Source organism: Lissotriton vulgaris, chromosome 3_1 (assembly GCF_964263255.1).
Source record: "Lissotriton vulgaris chromosome 3_1, aLisVul1.2, whole genome shotgun sequence".
Classification (NCBI taxonomy): domain Eukaryota; kingdom Metazoa; phylum Chordata; class Amphibia; order Caudata; family Salamandridae; genus Lissotriton; species Lissotriton vulgaris.
In genome coordinates, this window is record NC_141689.1 from 152320599 (window position 1) to 152348456 (window position 27858).

The following is a 27858-nucleotide window of genomic DNA, read 5'->3' on the forward strand; positions in this document are numbered from 1 at the left end:
AGCAATTTGATCTAGGGTAAGCGTCATATTGGTGTTGTAAAGAGAAGTGAGATCATTGGTTGAGAGGTGTTCAGTGGAGATGGGGAGCAGCAAGCTGATTCTTTCTTCTAGGTCCGCTCGTGGAATTTGTGCTGTATTCCTGACCCATTTGGGAGGGTCTCGTTTGGGAATTGAGGGCATCTATGGTTTTGAGCCATTCTTCGATTTGCGGGTTATCATCTTTTTCGTAAATGAGTAGTATTTCCGTTTTTTCTTGGTTCAGTTTCAAGTGGTTGGTGGTGAGCCATTCTTGGACCTCCTTGAGGATGTTGTTTATTCTCTGGATGTCATCGATTGAGGAGGTTTCCAGATAGAGCTGCGTGTCGTCAGCATATGGATGAAAGGGGATGTTAGATTTTCTGAGTAGAGAGGTGAGGGGTTCGATGTAGATGTTGAAGAGCTGGGGGAGAGAACAAACCCTTGTGGAACATCTCTGATGACAGGGTGGGGATCGGATTCAAAGTTTTTGATTTTTATTCTCTGTGATTGGTTGTGAAGAAAGGAAGAGAACCAGTGAAGGACCGTCTCTTGTAGACCGGCTCTTTCTTGCAGAACCCTTAGGAGTAGATTGTGGTTGACTGTATCGAATGCGGCCGATAAATCTAGGAGGATGAGAAGGCAGCATTGATCTGAGTCTAGTGACTTGAGTAGATCATCTATGACATTAAGGATTGCCGTTTCAGTGCTGCATCCCTTTCTGAAGCCCGATTGGTGGAGGTCTAGGAGTTTAATGTCTTCTAGGTGCTGGGTTAGCTGAGGGAGCACACGACTTTCCATGATTTTGGCCAAAAAAGGAAGGTTCGAGACCGGTCTGAAGTTATTAAGATCTTCAGTGTCTAGTCCTGGTTTCTTTATTAATGGTGTGACTTGCCCCACCTTGCGGCAGTCTGGGACGGTTCCGGAGCTCAATGAGCTGTTAATGATCTTGCACCATATTGGAGCTAGGACTAGCTTCAGGTCTTTGGTCAGGAGAGGCGGAAGCTGGTCTAGGGCATGGGCTGAGGGCTTGGCGTTGGAGATTAGATGGACTATCTCTGCTTCCTGGATGGGAATGAATGAAGACCATTGTTTTGGAGACTTCACAGAAGCATTGACAGGGGTTTTGGACAGTTTGCTCTCATTTAGAGAGATGGGAATTAAGCCCAGTGCGAAGTCGATCTTGACGATTTTGTCGTTGAAAAATGTTGCGAAGCTGTCACACCGAGCTTTGGATGCCTGAGTTAAGGGAGGTATGGGTTTGGAGGTTTGGTTCCATATTATATTGAAAAATTCTTTGGGACGTTTTTTTGCGTTGGCTAGTGCCGAGCAGAAGAAAGCTGACTTTTTGTTCTTAATGTGGTTTGTGTACGTCCTGCGGGCTGCTTGGAGTTGATCATGATGGGGGGTTGAGGGATTGTTCCTCCAGGTTCTTTCTGCGGCTTTTAGATGACTTATTTCATCGTTGATGTCGGTGATGAAACATGTTCTAGAGGGAATGTTCCTAGCTTTCTTTGGCTTCAAGGGAGCAATTTGATCTAGGGTAAGCGTCATATTGGTGTTGTAAAGAGAAGTGAGATCATTGGTTGAGAGGTGTTCAGTGGAGATGGGGAGCAGCAAGCTGATTCTTTCTTCTAGGTCCGCTCGTGGAATTTGTGCTGTATTCCTGACCCATTTGGGAGGGTCTCGTTTGGGAATTGGATTGGTCATGATCGGAAGAGTGATGTGAAAGAGTATTATGTGATGGTCGGACCAGTCGAGAAGATCGCCAACAGACAGCTTGCCGCCTTCCTCGAGACGAACGGATCCCTCGACCCCTCGCAGTCCGGTTTCAGAGCCAACCGCAGCACCGAGACCGCCCTCATCGCAGCCACCGACGACATCCGAGCCCTTCTCGACAATGGGGAAACAGCGACACTCATTCTCCTGGACCTCTCTGCCGCGTTCGACACTGTCTGCCACCGCACCCTAGTCCAACGCCTCAGCAACACCGGCATCCAAGAGAAGGCATTGAAATGGATCATCTCGTTCCTCGCTGGAAGAACACAAAGAGTCCGCCTCCCCCCGTTTTGTTCCGAGGCCACCGAAGTCATCTGCGGCGTCCCGTAAGGATCTTCACCCAGCCCCACCCTCTTCAACGCCTACATGAGACCTCTCGCAGCCATCGCACGCCAACACAACCTCAACATCATCTCCAAAGCCAATAACACCCAGCTGATCCTCTCCCTCACCAGAGACCCCGACACGCCAGAACCAGCCTCCACGAAGGGATGAAAGACGTCACCGAGTGGATGAAGAACAGCCGCTTGAAACTGAACTCAGACAAGACGGAAGTCCTCATCCTTGGACCATCACCCTCCGCCTGGGACGACTCCTGGTGGCCGCCAGCCCTGGGCACCGCCCCCAAGCCGACAGACCATGCACGCAACCTGGGCTTCATCCTGGACTCCTCCCTCTCGATGACTAGACAAGTCAACGCCGTCTCCTCTTCTTGCTTTCACACCCTCCGCATGCTCCGCAAGATCTTCCGCTGGATCCCGATCGAAACCAGGAAGACGGTCACCCAGGCCCTCGTCACCAGCCGGCTGGACTACGGAAACACCCTCTACGCCGGAACCACAGCCAAGCTACAGAAAAGACTACAACGCATCCAGAACGCCTCAGCCCGACTCATCCTGGACATCCCTCGACGCAGCCACATCTCCAGCCACCTGAGGAACCTGCACTGGCTCCCCGTCAACAAGAGGATCCCGTTCAGGCTCCTCACCCACGCACACAAGTCCCTCCACGACCTGGGCCCCAAGTACCTCAACGACCGCCTGACCTTCCACACACCCAAAGCAGAAAGGGAGGTCTCCTCACAAATCCAATCAAGGGACGAGGAGTGAAAGGAGTAGAAGGAAAACAAGGTGGTCCCTCTTACTGATTAACAAAAAAAGGGGGGATAGCACTTGCTTTATATAATGCCACTATAGCTCACGAGATCTTTACACTTTCAAGCCACTCATAACAGTTTATACCAAGTTATAATACTCAACACAATCAAATAAAATATCTTAGTCATTTATTAAAAGAATTTTTGACAATGTTAAACATCAAATAACTGTGCCACAGGAAAATGTTAAAAAAGAGTGTCGGCATCATACAACAATGATGTACATCTCTTAAGTATATACAATAAACAAATTAAAAACAACAATTGATTAAAAAAACCAAGTAGTCGACGCAGCGTTTCGGTTCTTTAAGTTGAAACCTTCATCAGGACGGGGTTTTTTAAAAACAGAACGAACTCGTGTTGTCTTCCTCTATTTTAAATTGGAGGAGACAATTCTAGATTCATGGTAGAGTATCACATGAAATGGATTGTAATGGTTGTGAAGGGTAATCCCTTTATATCTGAGTGTTTAAAAGAACTTTTCATTCAATGGAGGAAAAAGGAGCCACCGATATATAGGACAGTTTCTTTCAAATGGCTTCCCCTATCAATTAGGTACCAACGAAAGAGTGAAGCACGTGACTGGATGGCGTCAGGCTATTTTCGTTCAGTGGGGATAAGTTCCTTGTCACTGTTCTTGGAGGGTTTTTTTACATTCACCTCTCTTATTGCCGAGATTCGGCCTCCCTGCTCCTATTTACGCTCCAGATTCATCGGGTAGATATCAACTGTTATGAGTGGCTTGAAAGTGTAAAGATCTCGTGAGCTATAGTGGCATTATATAAAGCAAGTGCTATCCCCCCTTTTTTTGTTAATCAGTAAGAGGGACCACCTTGTTTTCCTTCTACTCCTTCCACACACCCACCCGCCAGCTACGGTCCGCCAGCCTCGCCCTCGCCACCGTACCACACATCTGATGAACCACCGCCGGAGGCAGATCCTTCTCCTACCTGGCGGCCAAGACATGGAACTCCCTTCCCATCCACCTTCGGCTGACCCAGGACCACCTCACCTTCAGGAGACAGCTCAAGACCTGGTTGTTCGAGCAGTAGCGGCCCCCTTCCCCCAAGCGCCTTGAGACCCTTCCGGGTGGGTAGCGCGCTATACAAGTGTTTTGATTGATTGATTGATTGAGTCGATGGGGAGGATGTGATCGATGAAGATAGCCTTGCTTTCGGCTATAATGGCGTCAAGGATAGCTCTTCTGTAGTGAGTTTCTTCTAAGCAGTGTTGGATCAGATTGTTAGCTAGAAGTAAGTTATTTAAGGTTTGAATGAGGGTGTTCTTAGTTTCATTGCACCTTAGAACACCTCCCCTCTTCCTTGCTACGACTAATAGAGAAAGTCACAAAGAGGAATCGGTAGGTTCAATGATACCTCTTTCGCACAACCCTTTCAAATTGCTTCTCTAGGTCCTCCCTCACACTGAATGGAACACCTCTAAGTTTGTGCTTAATAGGTTGGGCTCCATTTTTGACGATAATCTTATGTCTGAAACCTTTTATCTTTCCCAGTTTTTTGCTAAAGACTCCTGGAAACTTATTTTTCCATGCGGTACTCACTCTTTCGCAGTTTACATCTAAGACTTGCTCCTTGGCTCCTGGTCTCAATATCATCCCAAAATGCCCCTGGTAAAACCACCCAAAAATATTGAGTCCTTTCACTGCAACATATATCTTTCCTTGTATTCTCCTCCCCTTAACTGCTAGCTCTTCTTCGAAAAATCCCATCAGATCTATCTTCCATCCCTCATACGAAACAGGAGACCGATCAGGAGGAGAAGTGCTTGAGAACCCTGCCAAGTTTGATCAAATAAGTCTCGTGTAATCATTGTGATTTTCGCTCCAGAATCTACGAACAACTTAACTGTGCGATCCCCAATACAAATATCTACAATTGGATCAATGCACGACGAGGGATCACCTACCACAACACCATTAGATGGCTTAGAATCATCACAGTTCCTGACCACAGAAAAAACTTCTGGATCAGAATCACAATCGGATTCAACAGCGCAAACCGTAGGTCTGTTCACATACTTTTTCCTAAGACATACTTTGGCAAAATGTCCCAATTTTTTTGCAAAAACTGCACATAACATTGCTCGCAGGACATCGAGAACCGTTGATATGTGATGGATTATCACACTTAATACACATATTGTTTCCATTAGATTTAGCAAAACATTTACAACAGACTTTGGTCTAGATTGAGGAATTGTTAATTGAACTGGTTTAACCCATGTCTTAGAATTGTTGATCTTTGAATTGTTAGTATTAACAGCATTGACAGAATCAACGGGTATCTCTTCCAGTTCCTTCAATGAAACAATATATTCTTCTATGCTCTAGCTGCTTTAATAATCTCATCAAGAGATGGATTATCTAAACTCAACAATTTTTGACGTATACTTTTTTCTTTACAGTGACATGTAAACTGATCTCTAATAAGTTGTTCAGTAAAATTCTCAAACTTGCACACGGCAACCAATCTCCGCAGAATGGAAATGTATGCATCAACATCTTCTCCCTCTGCTTGCTTTCTTTTAAAAAATGTATGTCTTAAAACCATCAAATTCGGATGTTTACCAAATCTTGTTCTTAACTTAATGATGGTTTCCTCATATTCATCAATTCCATTGCATTGATCTACAGAAAGCGAAGGCAAATGTTTAAAAATAGACCTTACCTCGAACCCAAGTGAATGCAAAAGAAGGTATTTTTTTCTTTCTGCGCTAAATTTCAACACATCACTAGAACCTAAGTACATCTGAAATGCATCATACGAGACTTCTCATCGAACGGGCGGATCACCGGGAGAGTCTAGAAACGAAGGTGGTGGGTTATCGGATTGCATGGTGCACAGTTCTGTTAAAGATGGTATTACTGAGGAAGGAATGGTTAAAAGAACTAAAAATGCAGAAGGTATTTCTTCTAAGACAGTAACTAAACGTGAGTGGTTTCAATAAGAACACACCACCAATGACTATAATAGTGAATAGATATACTTATTAATCTCCTTGATAACACATAGACGTTATAATAAAATATAGAAGCAAGAGATGTGTAATATACCAAATAGATGTGTTTAAAACAACGTTGTTCGATAAACACACAATGATGGGTATGAGTAACAAAAGGTGTGTTTATCACCGATAAAAAATACACTCAAGCATATATATTTTCATAACTGTTTTGCCTGATGAATAATCAGCATGTGGCTTTGTAGAGATTTTTCTCGCTGTATAGTTGAACAGAATTCAAACAAATTGTATGGTGTGTGTATCACCGTGAAACATGGTAGACACACTCTATGACTAATTTAATAGGGTGTGCGTGTCACCGACGTTGAATTGACAAAACCGGCAGGTTCATTGTCCTAGTAACGCACCAAACAATTAGATGAAGGTTTCCTGACCTCACTGAGATGGCCGCGATCTTGTGAAAGGCTTTCCCAAACTTTCAAAATGGCCGTGCTGACGTGGTACGTAGATGCGTCCTGACATCCCCGTCTTTGATTCCAGGAAGACGATCGCGTGTGGGTACAGCACGTGAAGAATGGCGCTCGCGCTGAAGATCGCTGGCTGAATACGTGTGTACAAGCGCATGAGTACAGCACGTGATGAATGGCAGTTGAGGGTATTTTAGAAAGAAACCCTTAAGCATTAATTTGGTCAAATTTGCCAGATAAACGTTGATTCACCCAATCGAGCATGAGTTTAACGTTTAACGCTGCTGTAGGTTGGGCTTAACGCTAAGCGCATGAAGAAATACGGAAAAGGGTATTCTTCGAATGTACCTTTAAGGACTGTGTTTCCTTACTTCCCAAATGTGTGGGTTGACGAGAATGTGACGGGGTTTAGCGCTACAGTAGGTCTTGTTACCTTACTTTGATGAGGTTGTAGTAGTCCAACAAAGAGTTTTCGTCAAGATACTTCTTAGGTACATTCAATTTGAAGCCAGAAAATGCACTGCATAGGTCCTCACATGTAGCCAGGAATCGTCGCCATACGTTTGTAGTAACCAGGCACACACAAGAAGTCTTGAGCTGGTTAATTTATTGGCTACATGTATAATAAAGCCAATGCGACTCACTCTGCCAACAGCTAACAGCATAAGATCAACAGATCATATTGCTAAGATACATGGATTCTAAAACTCCACATCATCATAGAACTAAATACTTTAAAGGTACACTACACATAAGAGACACATCACAACAGACATATAAACTCAATGACATTGTTATGTCTTAAAGGAGGTAGTCCATGCAGGAGGAAAGGTTGAAGTGTAGATGTATTCTTATAGGCAGGAAGACAGCACCAAAGGACCCTTACAAAGCAGCTCCCATCATAAGCCCACAGCAGCAACTGGCTCCACTGCAGCTTCCAAGAAGCTAGCATACTTATAACCTAGGTAACCAGTGATGGCTATGATGCAACATGCACCAAGACCATAACAACAGAGAGAAAACAGAATAAAAGGAACTTAAGGATATAACACACCTTCCCCTTCAAACAACAATTTAAACAAGAAGAAAACAAAATGAACACAAGAAAATAAAGAAATTCATATAACATAATCTACAAGATATTTAGGCAAAAATCTAAATCTCCCCCGTGTAGATACTGAGGGAGCAGTGAGTGCACTTTGAATGATGCTTTCAGCACTAGATAAAACCTCAGGCAAACAGGGAGTTTCTTCACGCATGGTAGAATTCACACAACATTCATGTGCATCAGAAGAAACTTTAGGCAAACAAAGACAGTCTTTGATCAAAGTGGATTCCGCATTACATTCTTGCACGTCCAATTGCTCAGTGATGGACTGACATCCCTCGTGCAGACTGGAACCCATACAATATTCCTGGACCTGAATCTGAGCAGGAATAAGAGTCTCATTAGACATTCCCAAATCAAAGAGGTTATGTCCACTAACTACCAATCCATCAGTGGAGGTAACACTTTGACAGGAATCAGAAATATTGACATCAGATTTATTTGTATTGGCAATTCTCCTTTTGCTCCATCACTTCTCACCAATAACTTTCACACCATGCTTGTCAACTTGAATAATCTAAGTTTTGGGGTAGAATTTTGATCCACCCTTCTTGAATGGTTTCCTAATGTGGACAAACTCACCCACAACAAAATTCTCTAACTTGACTTTCTTGGCATCATCATATCTTACTTTAAATTTAGCTTGACTCAACTCCACACAATGTCTGATTTGATCACTGTTGGGAATATTGCTTTCCACACCAGAACTGGAAATCACCCACTCAGGAGAAAGCTCATTAAAAGAACGTCTACCTCTCAATAAAACAAACGGAGAAACTCCAGTCTACCTTTTGATAAAACAAATGGAGAAACTCCAGTAGTAGAATGAGGGGTATTGTTGTAAGACCAAACTCTTTCATCAACGGCATCTTGCACCGTTAAACCAGAAGAAACCGCTAATTGTATAGTGTCTTTCAAAACACGGTTCACCCTCTCAACTATACCGCTGCCTTGAGGACTATAAAAGAGCGATGGTAAGGTGTTTAATCCCAAACTTCAACAAAAAACTCCTCTTATTATTCTAAACAAATTGAACTCCATTGTCTAAGATCACAAAATCAGGAATACCTTCTGTATGAAATAACTGCTTCAAAAATTCAATGACGTTATCTGTGTTGGGTTCTTTCATAAACTTGACAAAAAACCCACTTGGAAAAATAGTCGACTACCGACAAAATGTACCTGAAACCACCATTCAAACCACCAGTAGGAACAAAAAAATCTAATCCTAATTTTTCCCAAGGTCTCTTAGGAAAAGCCAGAGCGCCAAATGGTGAATTGAAGGTGAGAAGAGCTTTCTCAGTATGACCACACTCTCTGTAATTATTCAACATGGTATCTACCAGGCTATCCATGCCAGGCCACCAATAGTATAAACATAGTCTCATTTTAGTACCAGTAACACCCACATGCCCTTTTGAGACAAAGCAATCAACTTGCTCCTCAACCCAGCAGGAGGAATTAACACAGAACCTCTCATGAAGAATACTCATTCTACACTTAATTCATTTTTAATCTTGAAAAAGGATTTGAACTCTTCCCCTACTTGAGCTTCTCTAGGCCAACCAACAGGAATGAACTTCTTAAGGATAACTTGACATTGATCAAAAGCAGAGATGCGTTCCCAAAACTGGTAGGAAATAACCTCTTTGGTCAAAGCAAAACCATCCACTAGTCCAACAACAAATTCATTGTCCTCATGAACGTACTCATCAGCACTCAAATTAGAAGGGCACCTGGAAAGGAAATCTGCTCTAAAAAAATTCCTTCGGGGATATGTCTCATGGTAAAGTTGTACTCATACAATCTAGAAAAAAAATTAATCAACCTAGGACTGGCATTGCTATCGCCTTTGTCGTTCCACATGAAAACTAAAGGTTTGTGGTCAGTAACCACCACAAGCTCTCTCCCCCACAAATAAGTTGCAAAATGATGAAAGCCGCAGACACAGGCCAATGCTTCCTTTACAATCATGCTATAATTCTTGTCAGCTGTCGAAAGTCTACGGGAAGCAAAAGCTACTTGTTGAAAAGTAAAAATTACAGGAACCAGGATGTGCAGAAGTCCTGTTTATTTGGCCATCCACTCTCCACAACTGAACTCAGGTGTCAACATTCTATTGTCAGCTCAGAGGGGGAGAAACCAAGGAACAGAAAAGGAAAGGGGGGTGGAAGGTACCATTATGAACAAGATAAAATTACAACACACCTCCCTCCCTATACAACGTAACGTATGCATTAAAGATCCCCAATCATTTAAACATGTGGGACTTTACAACTTTGTCGCAACTCCACCATTGGCCATTTGCAAGTTTTTACTACATTGTTGAAAGCCTTTACAATGTGACAAGGGGAATAGAACTTACTTTGGCTGTGGGGTTCTTTCACACATCTCTTGCTCACCACATCGCCTACTTCCCACATGGGAGCTTTGACCCCATGCTTTTCATCGTACCATTCCTTGTACTCAGCTTGGTGCAGTTCAACCTTCCTCGCCACCTCCTCATGGTTCCTGTTCACAGCCCTACCTCCACCCAACCAACTAGGGTTAAGTTTGGTGCATGGCTCCCTCCCCCTGAGTGAGACAAAAGGGGAGGTTTCTGTTACCAGGTTGGGCGTGGTGTGATATGCCCACAAACAGTCGTGTAGTGATGTCTCCTGCACGTGACCTTTGGCAAAGGCCAGTTGGATGTGTTCTTTAATCAGCCTGTTTGTCCTCTCAACCAGGCTATTAGCTTTTGCACAAATACAGGGCCATCACTTCATGTTTGATGCTCAAGTTTTCTAGGAAATCTTTCATTGTTTGGGACGTAAACTGAACCCCATTGTCTGTGACCAAAATTGAAGGTATACCTTCCTTTGAGAAGACATCTTTGAGGAAGTCTAGTACCATGTTAGTGTTTACACGATGAACACATTTCTGGGTAACCCAATGGGAGGTGTAGTCGATTAAGACCAACATGAACCTCTTCTGGACACCTAGATTATCCATGGGCCCAATTATGGCCAGTTTTTTCCATGGTTTAAGAGGCACAGCAACAGGGGACAGTGGGGCCTTACGTAATGACTTTGATTTATCTCTTCTGGCACATCGACCCATCTCCCTGCTCCCGTTTCCAATAAGGATTCTGGAAAAATGGGTCACAAAACATCTGTCTAAATACCTGGAGATTGGGTCCTGTCTGGATGAAGTCACATTTGGGTTTAGACCGGCCCATCGGACGGAATCAGCGCTGGTGACTGTACTTGACGACCTCAGAACGCGAGCCGACCATGGAAGAGCAGCCTTTTTAGTGCTGCTCGACATGTCGGCCGCGTTCGACACTGTCAGTCACGCAACTCTGATTAACAGACTAGAGGAAGTAGGGGTATCTGGCCTTGCCCTACAGTGGCTGACATCTTACCTTGGAAACCGTCACCAGGTAGTGGCCTTGCCACCGTTTAAATCCAACACCAGAAGAGTGGCGCAAGGTGTCCCACAAGGGTCGGCCATCAGCCCTATCCTCTTCAACCTGTACCTGCGGCCCCTAGTTGCGCTGATCAGATCCTTTGGCATAGCGGTGACGAACTACGCAGACGACACTCAACTTGTCTTCTCACTTGAGGGCAAGGAAGCAGCGACACTTGACACCTTCCACCGCTGTATGCTCGCAACTGCGGACTGGCTGAATCAGAACTCGCTGCAGTTTAACAGCTCTAAGACAGAAGTCTTACATTGCACCACCGACCGCGTCCCTAGACCTCTTCCGCCAGATTTCTGGCCACCCTCCTTCCAAAGCACGACTGTGCCTACCACCTCGGTCCGCAACTTGGGAGTGATGTTTGGGTCCAATCTCCAACTGGATGCAGCTGTTAATAAAACAGTGAGTACTTGCATGGGATTGCTCCGCATGTTGAGAAAGGTTCTCCCGATGCTTCCTAAGGATAGTAGGCCAGAGGTGGCGAGGAGCATTATCGTAAGCCGCTTGGATTACTGCAACGCTCTATTTCTTGGAGCACCAGCCACCTTGATAGGAAAACTGCAACGGGTGCAAAATCTTGCAGCCAAATTAGCGCTCGCTTGCCGCCGCCACGACTCCTCATCCCAGGCATTAAGAGACCTTCATTGGTTACCGATCCTTCAACGGATCGATTTTAAATCTTTATGTATCGTATTCAGGGCCCTTCACGGACACGGCCCAGTACCACTTCAGAACATGTTTCATTGGTACACTCCGTCCAGATCCCTTCGCTCGGCTTCCGCTTATCTTGCTGTGGTGCCTAAAGTTCTGAGATCACGGCTGGGCGGCCGATCTTTCAGCTTTACGGCAGCCAGACTATGGAACACTCTTCCGCTAGGATTGAGAAGTATGCATGACCTTGTCTCTTTCAAGAAAAATTTAAAAACACATCTCTTTTCTAGGACTGCATCCTCTTAGTTCCTAAATTCAGTAGGGTGCTCAGCAGGATTTTTTCAGTCAAAGCGCCAGGATACCCGTGGGGTGACAGACACGCGCTATAAAAGATTACAAATACATACATACATACATACAGCTGACACAGTCTTTCACTAGGTGTTCCGCCATGGCGTCCATCCGGGGAACCAAAAGCTTGCGCATACTCTGCTCTTGGTTAGACTCCGTCCTAATGTCGTTCATGTGCCAGCTCCATTCTTCTTCTTCTGAGGTTCTGTGACGGTATTACTCTGTTCTGACAATAGACTTTGTCCTTAATGATGCTCAACTAATTCCTGACCTTCCAGTAGTCTCGGAGTTCTGGTTGTAGATCGCTGCATTTGCTATGCCATCCTTCTCTCAGTACAACCTTTAGTCTGACCATCTCCTTGTCTTCCGCCATGTATTTGTTCCATTCTTCCTATGTGATGGCGGGGTTGTCTACCACCATGATGGGGCTGTCCAGCATTTCCTCAGGCTCTTCCACATCTAAGGGTGTTCTGAAAAGAAAGTCTGTGATCTAGTTATCCTCTCCGGGAACATATTCCACCTTGAAATTATAGTTCTCTAAACCCAGAATCCACCTTCCTATGCATGGAGTACAATTCTCCATGCCCTTCACCATGAAGATAGAAGTGAGGGGGTTGTGGTCCGTACGAATGGTGAAGTTCAGCCCCCACAGGAAGAATTTAAAATACTTCACTGCCCAGAAGCACGCCAGGGCCTCTTTTTCAATTACAGAGTAGTTCTTTTCTGCGTTTGTAAGACAGCAGGAAGCGAAGGCAATTATCCTCTCTTCCTTCCCGTTTCTTTGAGACAGGGTGGCCTGTTGGATGGGCCTGGAGACAGGATGGATTTATCAAGGGTTTTAAATGTCCCTAAAGCCAGCGAACGCAATAGCTCTTCTTTGAGAGCATCCACTACACATTTGTGTTGCTTCTCCCATTAGAACTCCTTGTTCTTCTTTAAAAGTTCTCGCATCGGTTCACACTTGGATGAAAAGTTTTTAATATACTTGGCCATATATTCCAACAATCCCAAGAATAACTTGAGTTCCTCTTTGTTTCTTGGACACGGAGCGTCTTTCACTGCACAGAGAAGGCTGATTTTCGGTCTAAACCCTTCTTCTGAAATAGCATTCCACAGGTAGTCGATAGTCCTCACTCCTATTTTGCACTTGGACTTCTGTACTGTCAACCCTGCGTCCATGAGCCTTTTGAACACAAGTCTAAGTGTTTTGTCATGTTCCTCCATGTTGCGACCATACACCAGGATGTCGTCCTGGAAACCTATAGTGCAGTTAACTCCTTCCAATATTTGCTGCATGGCCTTCTGGAACACACTGGGTTGGGCTCCATTTTTGACGATAATCTTATGTCTGAAACCTTTAATCTTTCCCAGTTTTTTGCTAAAGACTCCTGGAACCTTATTTTTCCATGCGGTACTCACTCTTTCGCAGTTTACATCTAAGACTTGCTCCTTGGCTCCTGGTCTCAATATCATCCCAAAAAGCCCCTGGTAAAACCACCCAAAAATATTGAGTCCTTTCACTGCAACATATATCTTTCCTTGTATTCTCCTCCCCTTAACTGCTAGCTCTTCTTCGAAAAATCCCATCAGATCTATCTTCCATCCCTCATACGAAACAGGAGAGCGATCAGGAGGAGAAGTGCTTGAGAACCCTGCCAAGTTTGATCAAATAAGTCACGTGTAATCATTGTGATTTTCGATCCAGAATCTACTAACAACTTAACTGTGCGATCCCCAATACAAATATCTACAATTGGATCAATGCACGACGAGGGATCACCTATCACAACACCATTAGATGGCTTAGAATCATCACAGTTCCTGACCACAGAAAAAACTTCTGGATCAGAATCACAATCGGATTCAACAGCGCAAACCGTAGGTCTGTTCACATACTTTTTCCTAAGACATACTTTGGCAAAATGTCCCATTTTTTTGCAAAAACTGCACATAACATTGCTCGCAGGACATCGAGAACCTTTGATATGTGGTGGGTTATCACACTTAATACACATATTGTTTCCATTAGATTTAGCAAAACATTTACAACAGACTTTGGTCTAGATTGAGGAATTGTTAATTGAACTGGTTTAACCCATGTCTTAGAATTGTTGATCTTTGAATTGTTAGTATTAACAGCATTGACAGAATCAACGGGTCTCTCTTCAAGTTCCTTCAATGAAACAATATATTCTTCTATGCTCTTAGCTGCTTTAATAATCTCATCAAGAGATGGATTATCTAAACTCAACAATTTTTGACGTATACTTTTTTCTTTACAGTGACATGTAAACTGATCTCTAATGAGTTGTTCAGTAAAATTCTCAAACTTGCACACGGCAACCAATCTCCGCAGAATGGAAATGTATGCATCAACATCTTCTCCCTCTGCTTGCTTTCTTTTAAAAAATGTATGTCTTAAAACCATCAAATTCGGATGTTTACCAAATCTTGTTCTTAACTTAATGATGGTTTCCTCATATTCATCAATTCCATTGCATTGATCTACAGAAAGCGAAGGCAAATGTTTAAAAATAGACCTTACCTCGAACCCAAGTGAATGCAAAAGAAGGTATTTTTTTCTTTCTGCGCTAAATTTCAACACATCACTAGAACCTAAGTACATCTGAAATGCATCATACAAGACTTCCCATCGAACGGGCGGATCACCGGGAGAGTCTAGAAACGAAGGTGGTGGGTTAACGGATTGCCTGGTGCACAGTTCTGTTAAAGATGGTATTACTGAGGAAGGAATGGTTAAAAGAACTAAAAATGCAGAAGGTATTTCTTCTAAGACAGTAACTAAACGTAAGTGGTTTCAATAAGAACACACCACCAATGACTATAATAGTGAATAGATATACTTATTAATCTCCTTGATAACACATAGACGTTATAATAAAATATAGAAGCAAGAGATGTGTAATATACCAAATAGATGTGTTTAAAACAACGTTGTTCGATAAACACACAATGATGGGTATGAGTAACAAAAGGTGTGTTTATCACCGATAAAAAATACACTCAAGCATATATATTTTCATAACTGTTTTGCCTGATGAATAATCAGCATGTGGCTTTGTAGAGATTTTTCTCGCTGTATAGTTGAACAGAATTCAAACAAATTGTATGGTGTGTGTATCACCGTGAAACATGGTAGACACACTCTATGACTAATTTAATAGGGTGTGCGTGTCACCGACGTTGAATGGACAAAACCGGCAGGTTCATTGTCCTAGTAACGGACCAAACAATTAGATGAAGGTTTCCTGACCTCACTGAGATGGCCACGATCTTGTGAAAGTCTTTCCCAAACTTTCAAAATGGCCGTGCTGACGTGGTACGTAGATGCATCCTGACATCCCCGTCTTTGATTCCAGGAAGACGATCGCGTGTGGGTACAGCACATGAAGAATGGCGCTTGCGCTGAAGATCGCTGGCTGAATACGTGTGTACAAGCGCATGAGTACAGCACGTGATGAATGGCAGTTGAGGGTATTTTAGAAAGAAACCCTTAAGCATTAATTTGGTCAAATTCGCCAGATAAACGTTGATTCACCCAATCGAGCAAGAGTTTAACGTTTAACGCTGCTGTAGGTTGGGCTTAACGCTAAGCGCATGAAGAAATACGGAAAAGGGTATTCTTCGAATGTACCTTTAAGGACTGTGTTTCCTTACTTCCCAAATGTGTGGGTTGACGAGAATGTGACGGGGTTTAGCGCTACAGTAGGTCTTGTTACCTTACTTTGATGAGGTTGTAGTAGTCCAACAAAGAGTTTTCGTCAAGATACTTCTTAGGTACATTCAATTTGAAGCCAGAAAATGCACTGCATAGGTCCTCACATGTGGCCAGGAATCGTCGCCATACGTTTGTAGTAACCAGGCACACACAAGAAGTCTTGAGCTGGTTAATTTATTGGCTACATGTATAATAAAGCCAATGCGACTCACTCTGCCAACAGCTAACAGCATAAGATCAACAGATCATGTTGCTAAGATACATGGATTCTAAAACTCCACATCATCATAGAACTAAATACTTTAAAGGTACACTACACATAAGAGACACATCAAAACAGACATATAAACTCAATGACATTGTTATGTCTTAAAGGAGGTAGTCCACGCAGGAGGAAAGGTTGAAGTGTAGATGCATTCTTATAGGCAGGAAGACAGCACCAAAGGACCCTTACAAAGCAGCTCCCATCATAAGCCCACAGCAGCAACTGGCTCCACTGCAGCTTCCAAGAAGCTAGCATTCTTATAACATAGGTAACCAGTGATGGCTATGATGCAACATGCACCAAGACCATAACAACAGAGAGAAAACAGAATAAAAAGAACTTAAGGATATAACACACCTTCTCCTTCAAACAACAATTTAAACAAGAAGAAAACAAAATGAACACAAGAAAATAAAGAAATTCATATAACATAATCTACAAGATATTTAGGCAAAAATCTAAATCTCCCCCGTGTAGATACTGAGGGAGCAGTGAGTGCACTTTGAATGATGCTTTCAGCACTAGATAAAACCTCAGGCAAACAGGGAGTTTCTTCACGCAAGGTAGAATTCACACAACATTCATGTGCATCAGAAGAAACTTCAGGCAAACAAAGACAGTCTTTGATCAAAGTGGATTCCGCACTACATTCTTGCACGTCCAATTGCTCAGTGATGGACTGACACCCCTCGTGCAGACTGGAACCCATACAATATTCCTGGACCTGAAGCTGAGCAGGAATAAGAGTCTCATTAGACATTCCCAAATCAAAGAGGTTATGTCCACTAACTACCACTCCATCAGTGGAGGTAACACTTTGACAGGAATCAGAAATATTGACATCAGATTTATTTGTTTTGGCAATTCTCCTTTTGTTCCATCACTTCTCACCAATAACTTTCACACCATGCTTGCCAACTTGAATAATCTTAGTTTTGGGGTAGAATTTTGATCCACCCTTCTTGAATGGTTTCCTAATGTGGACAAACTCACCCACAACAAAATTCTCTAACTTGACTTTCTTGGCATCATCATATCTTACTTTAAATTTAGCTTGACTCAACTCCACACAATGTCTGATTTGATCACTGTTGGGAATATTGCTATCCACACCAGAACTGGAAATCACACACTCAGGAGAAAGCTCATTAAAAGAACGTCTACCTCTCAATAAAACAAACGGAGAAACTCCAGTCTACCTTTTGATAAAACAAATGGAGAAACTCCAGTAGTAGAATGAGGGGTATTGTTGTAAGACCAAACTCTTTCATCAACGGCATCTTGCACCGGTAAACCAGAAGAAACCGCTAATTGTATAGTGTCTTTCAAAACACGGTTCACCCTCTCAACTATACCGCTGCCTTGAGGACTATAAAAGAGCGATGGTAAGGTGTTTAATCCCAAACTTCAACAAAAAACTCCTCTTATTATTCTAAACAAATTGAACTCCATTGTCTAAGATCACAAAATCAGGAATACCTTCTGTATGAAATAACCGCTTCAAAAATTCAATGACGTTATCTGTGTTGGGTTCTTTCATAAACTTGACAGAAACCCACTTGGAAAAATAGTCGACTACCGACAAAATGTACCTGAAACCACCATTCAAACCACCAGTAGGAACAAAAAAATCTAATCCTAATTTTTCCCAAGGTCTCTGAGGAAAAGCCAGAGCGCACAATGGCGAATTGAAGGTGAGAAGAGCTTTCTCAGTATGACCACACTCTCTGTAATTATTCAACATGGTATCTACCAGGCTATCCATGCCAGGCCACCAATAGTATAAACATAGTCTCATTTTAGTACCAGTAACACCCGCATGCCCTTTTGAGACAAAGCAATCAACTTGCTCCTCAACCCAGCAGGAGGAATTAACACAGAACCTCTCATGAAGAATACTCATTCTACACTTAATTCATTTTTAATCTTGAAAAAGGATTTGAACTCTTCCCCTACTTGAGCTTCTCTAGGCCAACCAACAGAAATGAACTTCTTAAGGATAACTTGACATTGATCAAAAGCAGAGATGCGTTCTCAAAACTGGTAGGAAATAACCTCTTTGGTCAAAGCAAAACCATCCACTAGTCCAACAACAAATTCATTGTCCTCATGAACGAACTCATCAGCACTCAAATTAGAAGGGCACCTGGAAAGGAAATCTGCTCTAAAAAAATGTCTTCGGGGCTATGTCTCATGGTAAAGTTGTACTCATACAATCTAGAAAAATAATTAATCAACCTAGGACTGGCGTTGCTAACGCCTTTGTCGTTCCACATGAAAAGTAAAGGTGTGTGGTCAGTAACCACCACAAGCTCTCTCCCCCACAAATAAGTTGCAAAATGATGAAAGCCGCAGACACAGGCCAATGCTTCCTTTTCAATCGTGCTATAATTCTTTTCAGCTGTCGAAAGTCTACGGGAAGCAAAGGCTACTTGTTGAAAAGTAAAAATGACAGGAACCAGGATGTGCAGAAGTCCTGTTTATTTGGCCATCCACTCTCCACAACTGAATCAGGTGTCAACATTCTATTGCCAGCTCCCAGGAGGAGAAACCAAGGAACAGAAAAGGAAGGGGGGTAGGAAGGTACCATTATGAACAAGATAAGATTAAAACACACCTCCCTCCCTATACAACGTAACGTATGCATTAAAGATCCCCAATCATTTAAACATTTGGGACTTTACAACTTTGTCGCAACTCCACCAATGGCCGTTTGTAGGTTTTTACTACTTTGTTGAAAACCTTTACAATGTGACAAGGGGAATAGAACTTACTTTGGCTGTGGGGTTCTTTCACACATCTCTTGATCACCACATCGCCTACTTTCCACATGGGAGCTTTGACCCCATGCTTTTCATCGTACCATTCCTTGTACTCAGCAGGGTGCAGTTCAACCTTCCTCTCCACCTCCTCATGGTTCCTGTTCACAGCCCTACCTCCACCCAACCAACTAGGGTTAAGTTTGGTGCATGGCTCCCTCCCCCTGAGTGAGACAAAAGGGGAGGTTCCTGTTACCAGGTTGGGCGTGGTGTGATATGCCAACAAACAGTTGTGTGGTGATGTCTCCAGCCCGTGACCATTGGCAAAGGCCAGTTGGATGTGTTCTTTAATCATCCTGTTTGTCCTCTCAACCAGGCCGTTAGCTTTTGCACAAATACAGGGCCATCACTTCATATTTGATGCTCAAGTTTTCTAGGAAATCTTTCATTGTTTGGGACGTAAACTGTACCCCATTGTCTGTGACCAAAATTGAAGGTATACCTTCCTTTAAGAAGACATCTTTGAGGAAGTCTAGTACCATGTTAGTGTTTACACGATATACACATTTCTGGGTAACCCAATAGGAGGTGTAGTCGATTAAGACCAACATGAACCTCTTCTGGACACCTAGATTATCCAGGGGCCCAATTATGTCCATGGCCAGTTTTTTCCATGGTTTAAGAGGCACAGCAACAGGGGACAGCGGGGCCTTCCGTAATGACTTTGATTTATCTCTTCTGGCACAGCTGACGCAGTCTTTCACTAGGTGTTCCGCCATGGCGTCCATCCGGGGAACCAAAAGCTTGCGCATACTCTGCTCTTGGTTAGACTCCGTCCTAAATGTCCTTCATATGCCAGCTCCATTATTATTCTTCTGAGGTCATCTGACGGTATTTCTCTGTTCTGACAATAGACTTTATCCTAATGATGTTCAACTCATTCCTGACCTCCCAGTAGTCTCTGAGTTCTGGTTGTAGATCGATGCATTTGCTATGCCATCCTTCTCTCAGTACAACCTTTAGTCTGACCATCTCCTTGTCTTCCGCCATGTATTTGTTCCGTTCTTCCTCTGTGATGGCGGGGTTGTCTACCACCATGATGGGGCTGTCCAGCATTTCCTCAGACTCTTCCACATCTAAGGGTGTTCTGGAAAGAAAGTCTGCGATCTAGTTATCCTCTCCGGGAACGTATTCCACCTTGAAATTATAGTTCTCTAAACCCAGAATCCACCTTTCTATGCGTGGAGTATAATTCTCCATGCCCTTCACCATGAAGACAGAAGTGAAGGGGTTGTAGTCCGTACGAATGGTGAAGTTCAGCCCCCACAGGAAGAATTTAAAATGCTTCACTGCCAAGAAGCACGCCAGGGCCTCTTTTTTAATTACAGAGTAGTTATTTTCTGCGTTTGTAAGACAGCAGGAAGCGAAGGCAATTATCCTCTCTTCCTTTCCATTTCTTTGAGACAGGGTGGCCTGTTGGATGGTCTTGTAGGAAGGATGGTTTTATCAAGGGGTTTAAATGTCCCTAAAGCCAGCGAACGCAATAGCTCTTCTTTGAGAGCATCGACTACACATTTGTGTTGCTTCTCCCATTAGAACTCCTTGTTCTTCTTTAAAAGTTCTCACATCGGTTCACACTTGGATGAATAGTTTTTAATATACTTGGCCATATAGTCCAACAATCCCAAGAATAACTTGAGTTCCTCTTTGTTTCTTGGATACGGAGCGTCTTTCACCGCACAGCGAAGGCTGATTTTAGGTCTAAACCCTTCTTCTGAAATAGCATGCCCCGGGCAGTCGATAGTCCTCACTTCTTTTTTGCACTTGGATTTCTGTACTGTCAACCCTGCATCCATGAGCCTTTTGAACACAAGTCTAAGTGTATTGTCATGGTCCGCCATGTTGCGACCATACACCAAGATGTTGTCCTGGAAACATATATTGCAGTTAACTCCTTCCAACATTTGCTGCATGGCCTTCTGGAACACAGCAGCCGCGGACGTTAATCCAAACGGACGCACCCTGGGGATTATGAATGTAGTGAGTGGCCTAGATTCTGGTGTAGGTCCACCTGATGATAGGCCATTGATAAGACGATTACACTGAAATATTTAGCTTGGGACATGGTGCTAAGCATCTCGTTTATGTTAGGCAGTGGGTGTCTCTCGATCCAGATACTCTCATTGAGGCTCCTCAAATCTACACATAGACGGATGCCTTCACCATTGGCCTTGGCTGCAATCACAACTGGCCCCACCCATTCAGAACATTCCACCGGCTGTATGATTCCCATTTTGCAAAGTTTGTTAAGCTCTTTCTCCAGAGGCTCGCTCATTTGTTGTGGCACAGGGTGTAGTTTATGTACTACTGGTTTGGCGTTGGTCTTGAGTTTTATCTTATGTTGAAATCATGCAAGAGGCCCAGTTCTTCACGAAAATGACCCGGGAACTCCTCACAAATGCATCCACCTTCCACTTTGTCTGCCGTAAGTAGCACTTGCTCTTCCTTGTTGGGATTCAGGATGATGCCCAGTTCCTTCTGATGCTGCCACTCCAACAGGTTGGATCCCGACTCCACAATGTATACGTTCCCATATATATTCCTGCCCTTGAATTCGATACACATCTCCTTCATACCTAGTAGGGGAAAGGGCACTCTGTTGTAGGCTGGGAGTCAAATGTCAGCCTTCTGTAAAGTGGCCCCACTATTAACTCTACAGCATTCAAAAGCTTTCTTGTTTAACAAAGTAAAAGGGGAACATGAGTCAGCATACATGGTTACAGTATTGCTATTCAAAGATATATCACACTTTGGATAAATAACATTGACACTCCCTGAGCAATCCTTGCTTTGTAAAACTAACTTACTCTCAATTGGCAGTACATTGGCCCGTGATCCTTCTATGCCCCCACCCTCTTTTGACTTGGGGGTCATTTTCCCTGCACACCCTCGCAAAATGTCCCCTCCTATTATATTTTTTACAAGTAATATTTCTAGTTGGGCAGTGAAAGTTATTTAGCCAGGTGATTGCTACTGCCACACCTGTAGTACATCAGACCTCTTTCACTACTTGGGCTTTTATTGTACACTTTTTCTTTACTCGTCACTTTTAACACTTCACTATTCTCTTATTATTTCTGTACACTGGACACTACTTTGGTTGTGCTCCTCATTTCCTTTACACACTCTGCGGTATGTTCTACTGATTTAGCTATAGCCAGAGTGTTAGACCTGTCTGCCCTTTGGGTAGTCCCTCATGATTAATTATTTATTTTGTCCCCTTTTTGCCCCTCAAACCTTTTTATCTTTTTATGTCCACTGGATTTTTGTGGTGTTGACTTAGGGGTTAGGTGCTCTTTGCCCTCATAGTCTCTTTCTTGAGGCCTAGGTGCCTTTCCTGACTAAAAACTAGGGGACACACAAAATGGTGGCCATTAACTGCCATAACTGTTTTCCTCAGAGGATAGACCCATAGGACAATATAGGGACGCTCCAGAACCTTCCAGCTGGTTCTGGAAGCCTGGGGCTAGCCTATAAAAGGGTCAACGCCAGGGCAGCCATTTTAGAAGTGGGAAAAACCAGAGAGTCCAGCTAGGAGTCCAGACCACCAGTCAGGGAGAACAGTGCACTGAAGGCGGGTTGATGGTCCCTTGGGGCTGCTATCCCCTGCTGTTGATACTTCCCCTGCGAGTGGATCTGACACAGCTTAGGCCCTCTATACCTGATTGCTGCTCAGGGACTCCCAGAAGAAAGGAAAAAGCAAGACGCTGGGTTTCCCCCCTCTCTCATTACCCCCATCGTTGTCACAAGACCGGCGGTTGCTGAAGGTGGTTTCCTCACCTTTGCTGTGCGCACGGCCCAGCAGCTGGTTTGCCTACTGCCCAGAGATGTAGTGACTCGAGTTCTGGTGAGCCGCGAGGCCCCCCCCCATCTAGCTGAGTGGCGTCGGGGTTCGAGGAAAGTCCTGGTGTGTTGGCGGCGCTAGATCTGCTGCTGTGTGGAAAGCTGCGTCTGTCTTCCACGCAGGCTCAGTGGCGCGGTGCCTGAGAGGAGTGTCTCGGAGGAGGAGCGGCCTGAAGCGACGTGCTGGTGGTGAGAGGCGGCGGCGGCGTCTGTCTCCTGCGCAGGGCCGGAAGCGCAGCTCTACAAAGAAGCGCCCCAGCGAGTGGGCAGCTTGTGAGGAAACGCCTGACAGAGACACGGCGGTGTCTCTTCACTGCGCAGGTCCTGTGGGTGAGTCAGCCGGAGGGAGGAGGAAGAACCGGCTGGAGTAGGCGGAGATCTCCCTTTTTCCGTGAATCAGCCGCTAAGGGCCCTTCTTGACCGGAGAAGGCAGCGCAAGGTGGGGACTGTATTCCCCGACCGCGTGCAAAGTAAGTGGAAAGGGGGAGGCTGGGCAGACTTTAAAAGCCTTCGATCACTTGAGGTAGTTTGGCTCAGTCAGCAGGCATATGAAACAGGAGGGAAGAGCCCCAGGAAGAAAACCAACTGTACTGAGAGCTGGCACAAGCGAGTGGGGGAGGCTTATTAGTTCAGGTGCCATTCCATCCGGACTTGGGCTAATCTGAGGGTAGAATTAAGGAGGATAACCTAAAGGAAATGCAGACTGTACTATTTTAGATAGGAGGCAAGGAATCTTGATTGTACAGCGCCTTTCTTGTTAATGATTGGGTAAACTTAAGGACCTGCCCTCATAGAATGAGTAAGCCTTCCCAATAGACCAAAGCCTATTCACAGAAGGATCCTGAACTATGTATTGAACAACAAATGTGAACTAAATGTAAGGAAAGAATTGGAGGATTCATGTTGACTTGCGGTTAACCTACTAGGCTGTCAGTTGTTTGAATCTTTCTTCAAGTTACCAATGCAGAAGTGACCCCAGAGCTATTTACCTTCTTCTAGAAAATGTAATGAGTTTATGAAGAATTTTCTGTCTTGACAATCTAAAAGTGCCAGGGAAGAACTGTTCTTGAATTGTGTGTCGATGCCTTCATAAATGATTACAAGTACAGGTATTACAGAGACACAATCTAGATGTTGATTTGAAAAATTGTGTGCAACTATAAAACTAACTCAAGAAAGGATAAAGCTTTTCTACTTTTATAAAAAGTAAGGTGTAGTGTCGTTATTTTGATGCATGAGCACTGAGTTACTGAGTGGGTGAGACGCAAACTTTACACTTGTACCTTTGAGTTAGGCCTTCCTACTCTGTGCCAAGCTACCCTATGTGACTTGGAGATCCCAGGTCCAACACAGAGGTTCTCTTATATTTTGGTTTTTACCCAACAGTTTTTCTTGGATGCGCACGTTGTTTGTGCACCACACCAAATGGTCTCTTATTAGTGAATCAGTGAGGTTGCCAAATTCGCACAATTGAGTTTATCCTCTAAGTTTAGCAATATAGTTGGTCACTGATTCCTGTTTTCCTTGTGCTCTACCAAAGAACTTGTGACGCTCCAGTATTACATTTATTTTGTCCCCAAAGTGAGTCTCTAATTTGGCCATTGTGCTTTCAAATAAATCCATCCTCATGCCAAAATCAGTACTTCTTACATTCACTCACGCTGCTCTTCTGGATTCTCCACACACGTCCCGGATGTTCTCCTTCACCCTCATAACATAAGGCATCCAATCACTAGGATCTTCTCACCGGTGAAGTCCCACTGTATAAGTTGCTCCTTTACCTGTATCATTGTACTTCTCAATTCTCATCGAGATTTGAAACAGTTCATCGTCACGTCCACTACAATGTCGTAAAGATAACCATAAAGTATATTTTTCTCTTTAAATTCTTGCACGATCTCCGGATAGAAACTGCAGAAAACTTTCTTCACCCACTGTACGCTATAATCTCACCATCTTTGTCTCATTCCTGGCTGGTACTCAATACACCTGGTGAGTTCCTATTCTCTATAAACTATTCTGGAGAGAGCACACAGAGGGGAGATGGCCAAACTGCCCCCTTTGCAGCTATTTGTCACCAGTGTTAAAAAATAAAAATGACAGGAACCAGGATGTGCAGAAGTCCTGTTTATTTGGCCATCCACTCTCCACAACTGAACTCAGGTGTCAACATTCTATTGTCAGCTCCCAGGGGGTGGAAGATACCATTATGAACAAGGCAAGATTACAACACTACTGTATTCTCAACTCCATCCACCATCAGATTTAAAATGGCAGCAAGACCTAAATTGCTGGCATCAACAGTGACAATAGACCAATAGACATGGTAGTCCCTTTATACGGTTGAAGTGCAGGTGCATTTATAATTAAACTCTTTACATTTTTGAAAGCTTCCATTTGTTCTTCTTGCCAGTTGAACTTGACTTTGCTTCTAACGAGTCTTCTCAAAGGTTCACTTACCAAGGCAAAATAGTGCACAAAACGGGAGTAATGCTCACTTAGGCCTAGGAAAGATCTTAACTGATCCTTATCTGTAGGTTGGGCACAATCACTAATGGCTTTTAAAAGACCTTGCTTGGGTCTGATACCAGAAGAAGAAATAACATGGCCCAAATACTCAACTTCCTTCATTAAAAATGTGCATTTCTGTTTCTTCACTGTCATGCCATGGTCTTTGAGGATACCAAAAACCTGGTCAAGTTTAAGTAAGTGTTCTTTGACTGAATTTGAAGAAATTAAAATGTCATCTTGATAGGTAAGTACATCTTTCTCGTCTCCTAATAACTGAAACATAAGTAAGGCCAAACGGCATTCTGAGGAAACAAAATGATGTTCCTTTAACCTTTCTCTAATGCTCAAAGAAACATGTCTTACTTTGTAAAAAACAGGGATGGCACCAGGATTGAGAATAATTTTATGTACATAACCTTTTACCATTCCTAAATAGTCTTCAAATACATGTTGGTGTTCTTTAAGAACATAATCTAAAAAGGTAACATTCTCCTGCGCAGTATTTACAAACGAGATGGGGTGTTCGGTTCCAGGCCTCAAAATCATACCAAAGTCACCCTGATCTCTCCAACCTTGACAGTTGTAACCCTTCTTTGCCATGTAAACCTTTGTATGGATGAGTCTATCTTTAAATTGTAAACTTTCTGGAAAATTACCCATCATGTTAATTTCTTGACCACCAAAAGCAACAGTGCCAATGTCAGGAGGAAGCAAATCCATGCTATTCCATTTTTTTAGGAAAAATTGGTCCGAAATAATGGTAAGGGGAGAACCAGAGTCAATAGTAACTCTGGTGTCAACATTTCCAATTTTAACATCGCAAATAGGAATACCTCCATCACAAACAGATTGAGCCACAGTATTCACCATTTCAATAGACAAAACAACATTCTTACTTTGAGTACCCTCATTGTAGGAACTTGATGCATTCTGGGATTCTTGTGTGTTTAAACCCATAACTTTGTTGAAATTTATACATACCTTGGCAAAATGGACATTTTTTTACAATTGGAACAGGCTTTACCAAGAGCGGGACATGTTGGATCGTTGGCCAAATGGGACTTTGAGTCAAATCTGAAACATTGGGTATTTCTAGCGCTTCTTTTTATTCAGGTTTGGAGCGTAGCGGGTTTATTAGTTTGCGCTGAATTAAAGGTAGGCTTTTGAGTGATTTTGTTCTCCACTTTAATGTTGGTACCTTTACCCTTTCCTAATTCTTTAAAAGCTGTAATAGAACATTCAATTCCTCTTGCAATCTCTAGTTTTTCTAATAAAGAAGGGTTCCTGCAACATAAAAGTATTTCTTGAACTTATGAATCATGACAATTTACTACAACCTGATCTCTTAAATATTGTTGTATTGGACCTACAAACTCAGAGGAAGAACCTAATACTCTTAACTCAGCTAATGTTTTCATGTTCTTGCTGTTTGCGAGTATAGAACTTATGTCTCTCTACAATGAAGCTAGGTTCATCGTTAAAAAACGTTTTTCTAACCTGGCTATTGCTTCTGCAAATTCATCCTAATCATCCGAAGGAGTGTGAATTATGGGTGGTTGGTGGTCAAAGATTCTCTGACCCTCTGACTCTAAACAATTATAAAGCATAGCATTCTTCCTGACTGCATAAAACTTCACACCATCTATAGCCAATAGGAGGCTGTTAAATGATTTGTACCATTGATTACATTTAACTTTGGGTGTACCTGGTTCTAACAAGAATGGAGCTGGAAGAATGGCTGTTTGAAGAGCCATTTATGCTGAAATAAGTATTAACTAATAGCATTTAAATTTGAAGCACAGTACAGAAGTTAGCGAATGTAACTTTTGAAAAAGGGTGCGTGCGTGACAGTACTTAAAAAGGTAATAAGGAGGTAATTAACAATTTGAGCAAACAGAAAAGTACACTATGAGAAAGAGGTGTGTGCGTCACCACGCTTGAAAAGAATGTCAAAACGTTGAGAAATATGTAGTGAATCAACAGGTGAAGAAAAATAAATAAATGTGAGAGAGACGAAAGGTATGTGCGACACCGTGATTTAGGTACTCTTCAAAGAATGCAGAAAAAATAAGTGTGTTGCCACATGTGAGCTCACAAAGATTTAATATGCATGGGCAAAATGAAGACTGAGCTTTAATGAAAAAGGTGTGCGCGTCACTGAGCTCGAAGTGCTCAATAAAGTTTTCAAGTCGGGTGTCTGAGGAGGTGTGTGCGTCACCGCGCAAGCAACAAGTAAAGTTTTCAAGTTGGATCTCTGAGGAGAGGTGCGCATCATCGCGCAAGCAACAAGGAGCTGAAAGAATCTTGAAGAGACGGTGAAGGACGAAGTCTTAAAGGCGGTGGACCTTGCCTCTAGGAGAAGCACGTAGAGGATGTTAGCGTGCCCTGCATGTGCCGTCAGCTGTTCACCTGAGACACAGAAAGTCAGCAGGCGAAGGCATTCCAATGACGGAAGAAGGAATCCAGAGACGAACGCCGTGTGCAGGTAAAATCGGGGAGTCAAGAAGATTCGAAAGAAGGACGTTGGTGCTTGTGGAGGTTTCAAAGGTGAACCAATTCAACGCAAACACTCAAAGTTGAACAGTAGCGAATGTTAACACAATAAAAATGCCAGTAATTCAAATACACCAAACAGTGTGAAGCACAGTGCTGAGAAGTAGAAAAACTGTGAGGTTGAAGTGAGAAAATTCTCTATCCAGGCGCACTAGGGGT

At 43.2% G+C, this 27858-nt stretch overlaps 1 protein-coding gene across 3 annotated transcripts in view; it reads right to left on the reverse strand.

The window, feature by feature from the left end:
• Window positions 1-27858, reverse strand: part of LOC147726133 (phospholipid-transporting ATPase ID-like) — a 795656-nt gene that overhangs the window by 120421 nt on the left and 647377 nt on the right. The gene's annotated exons all lie outside the window — the stretch shown is intronic.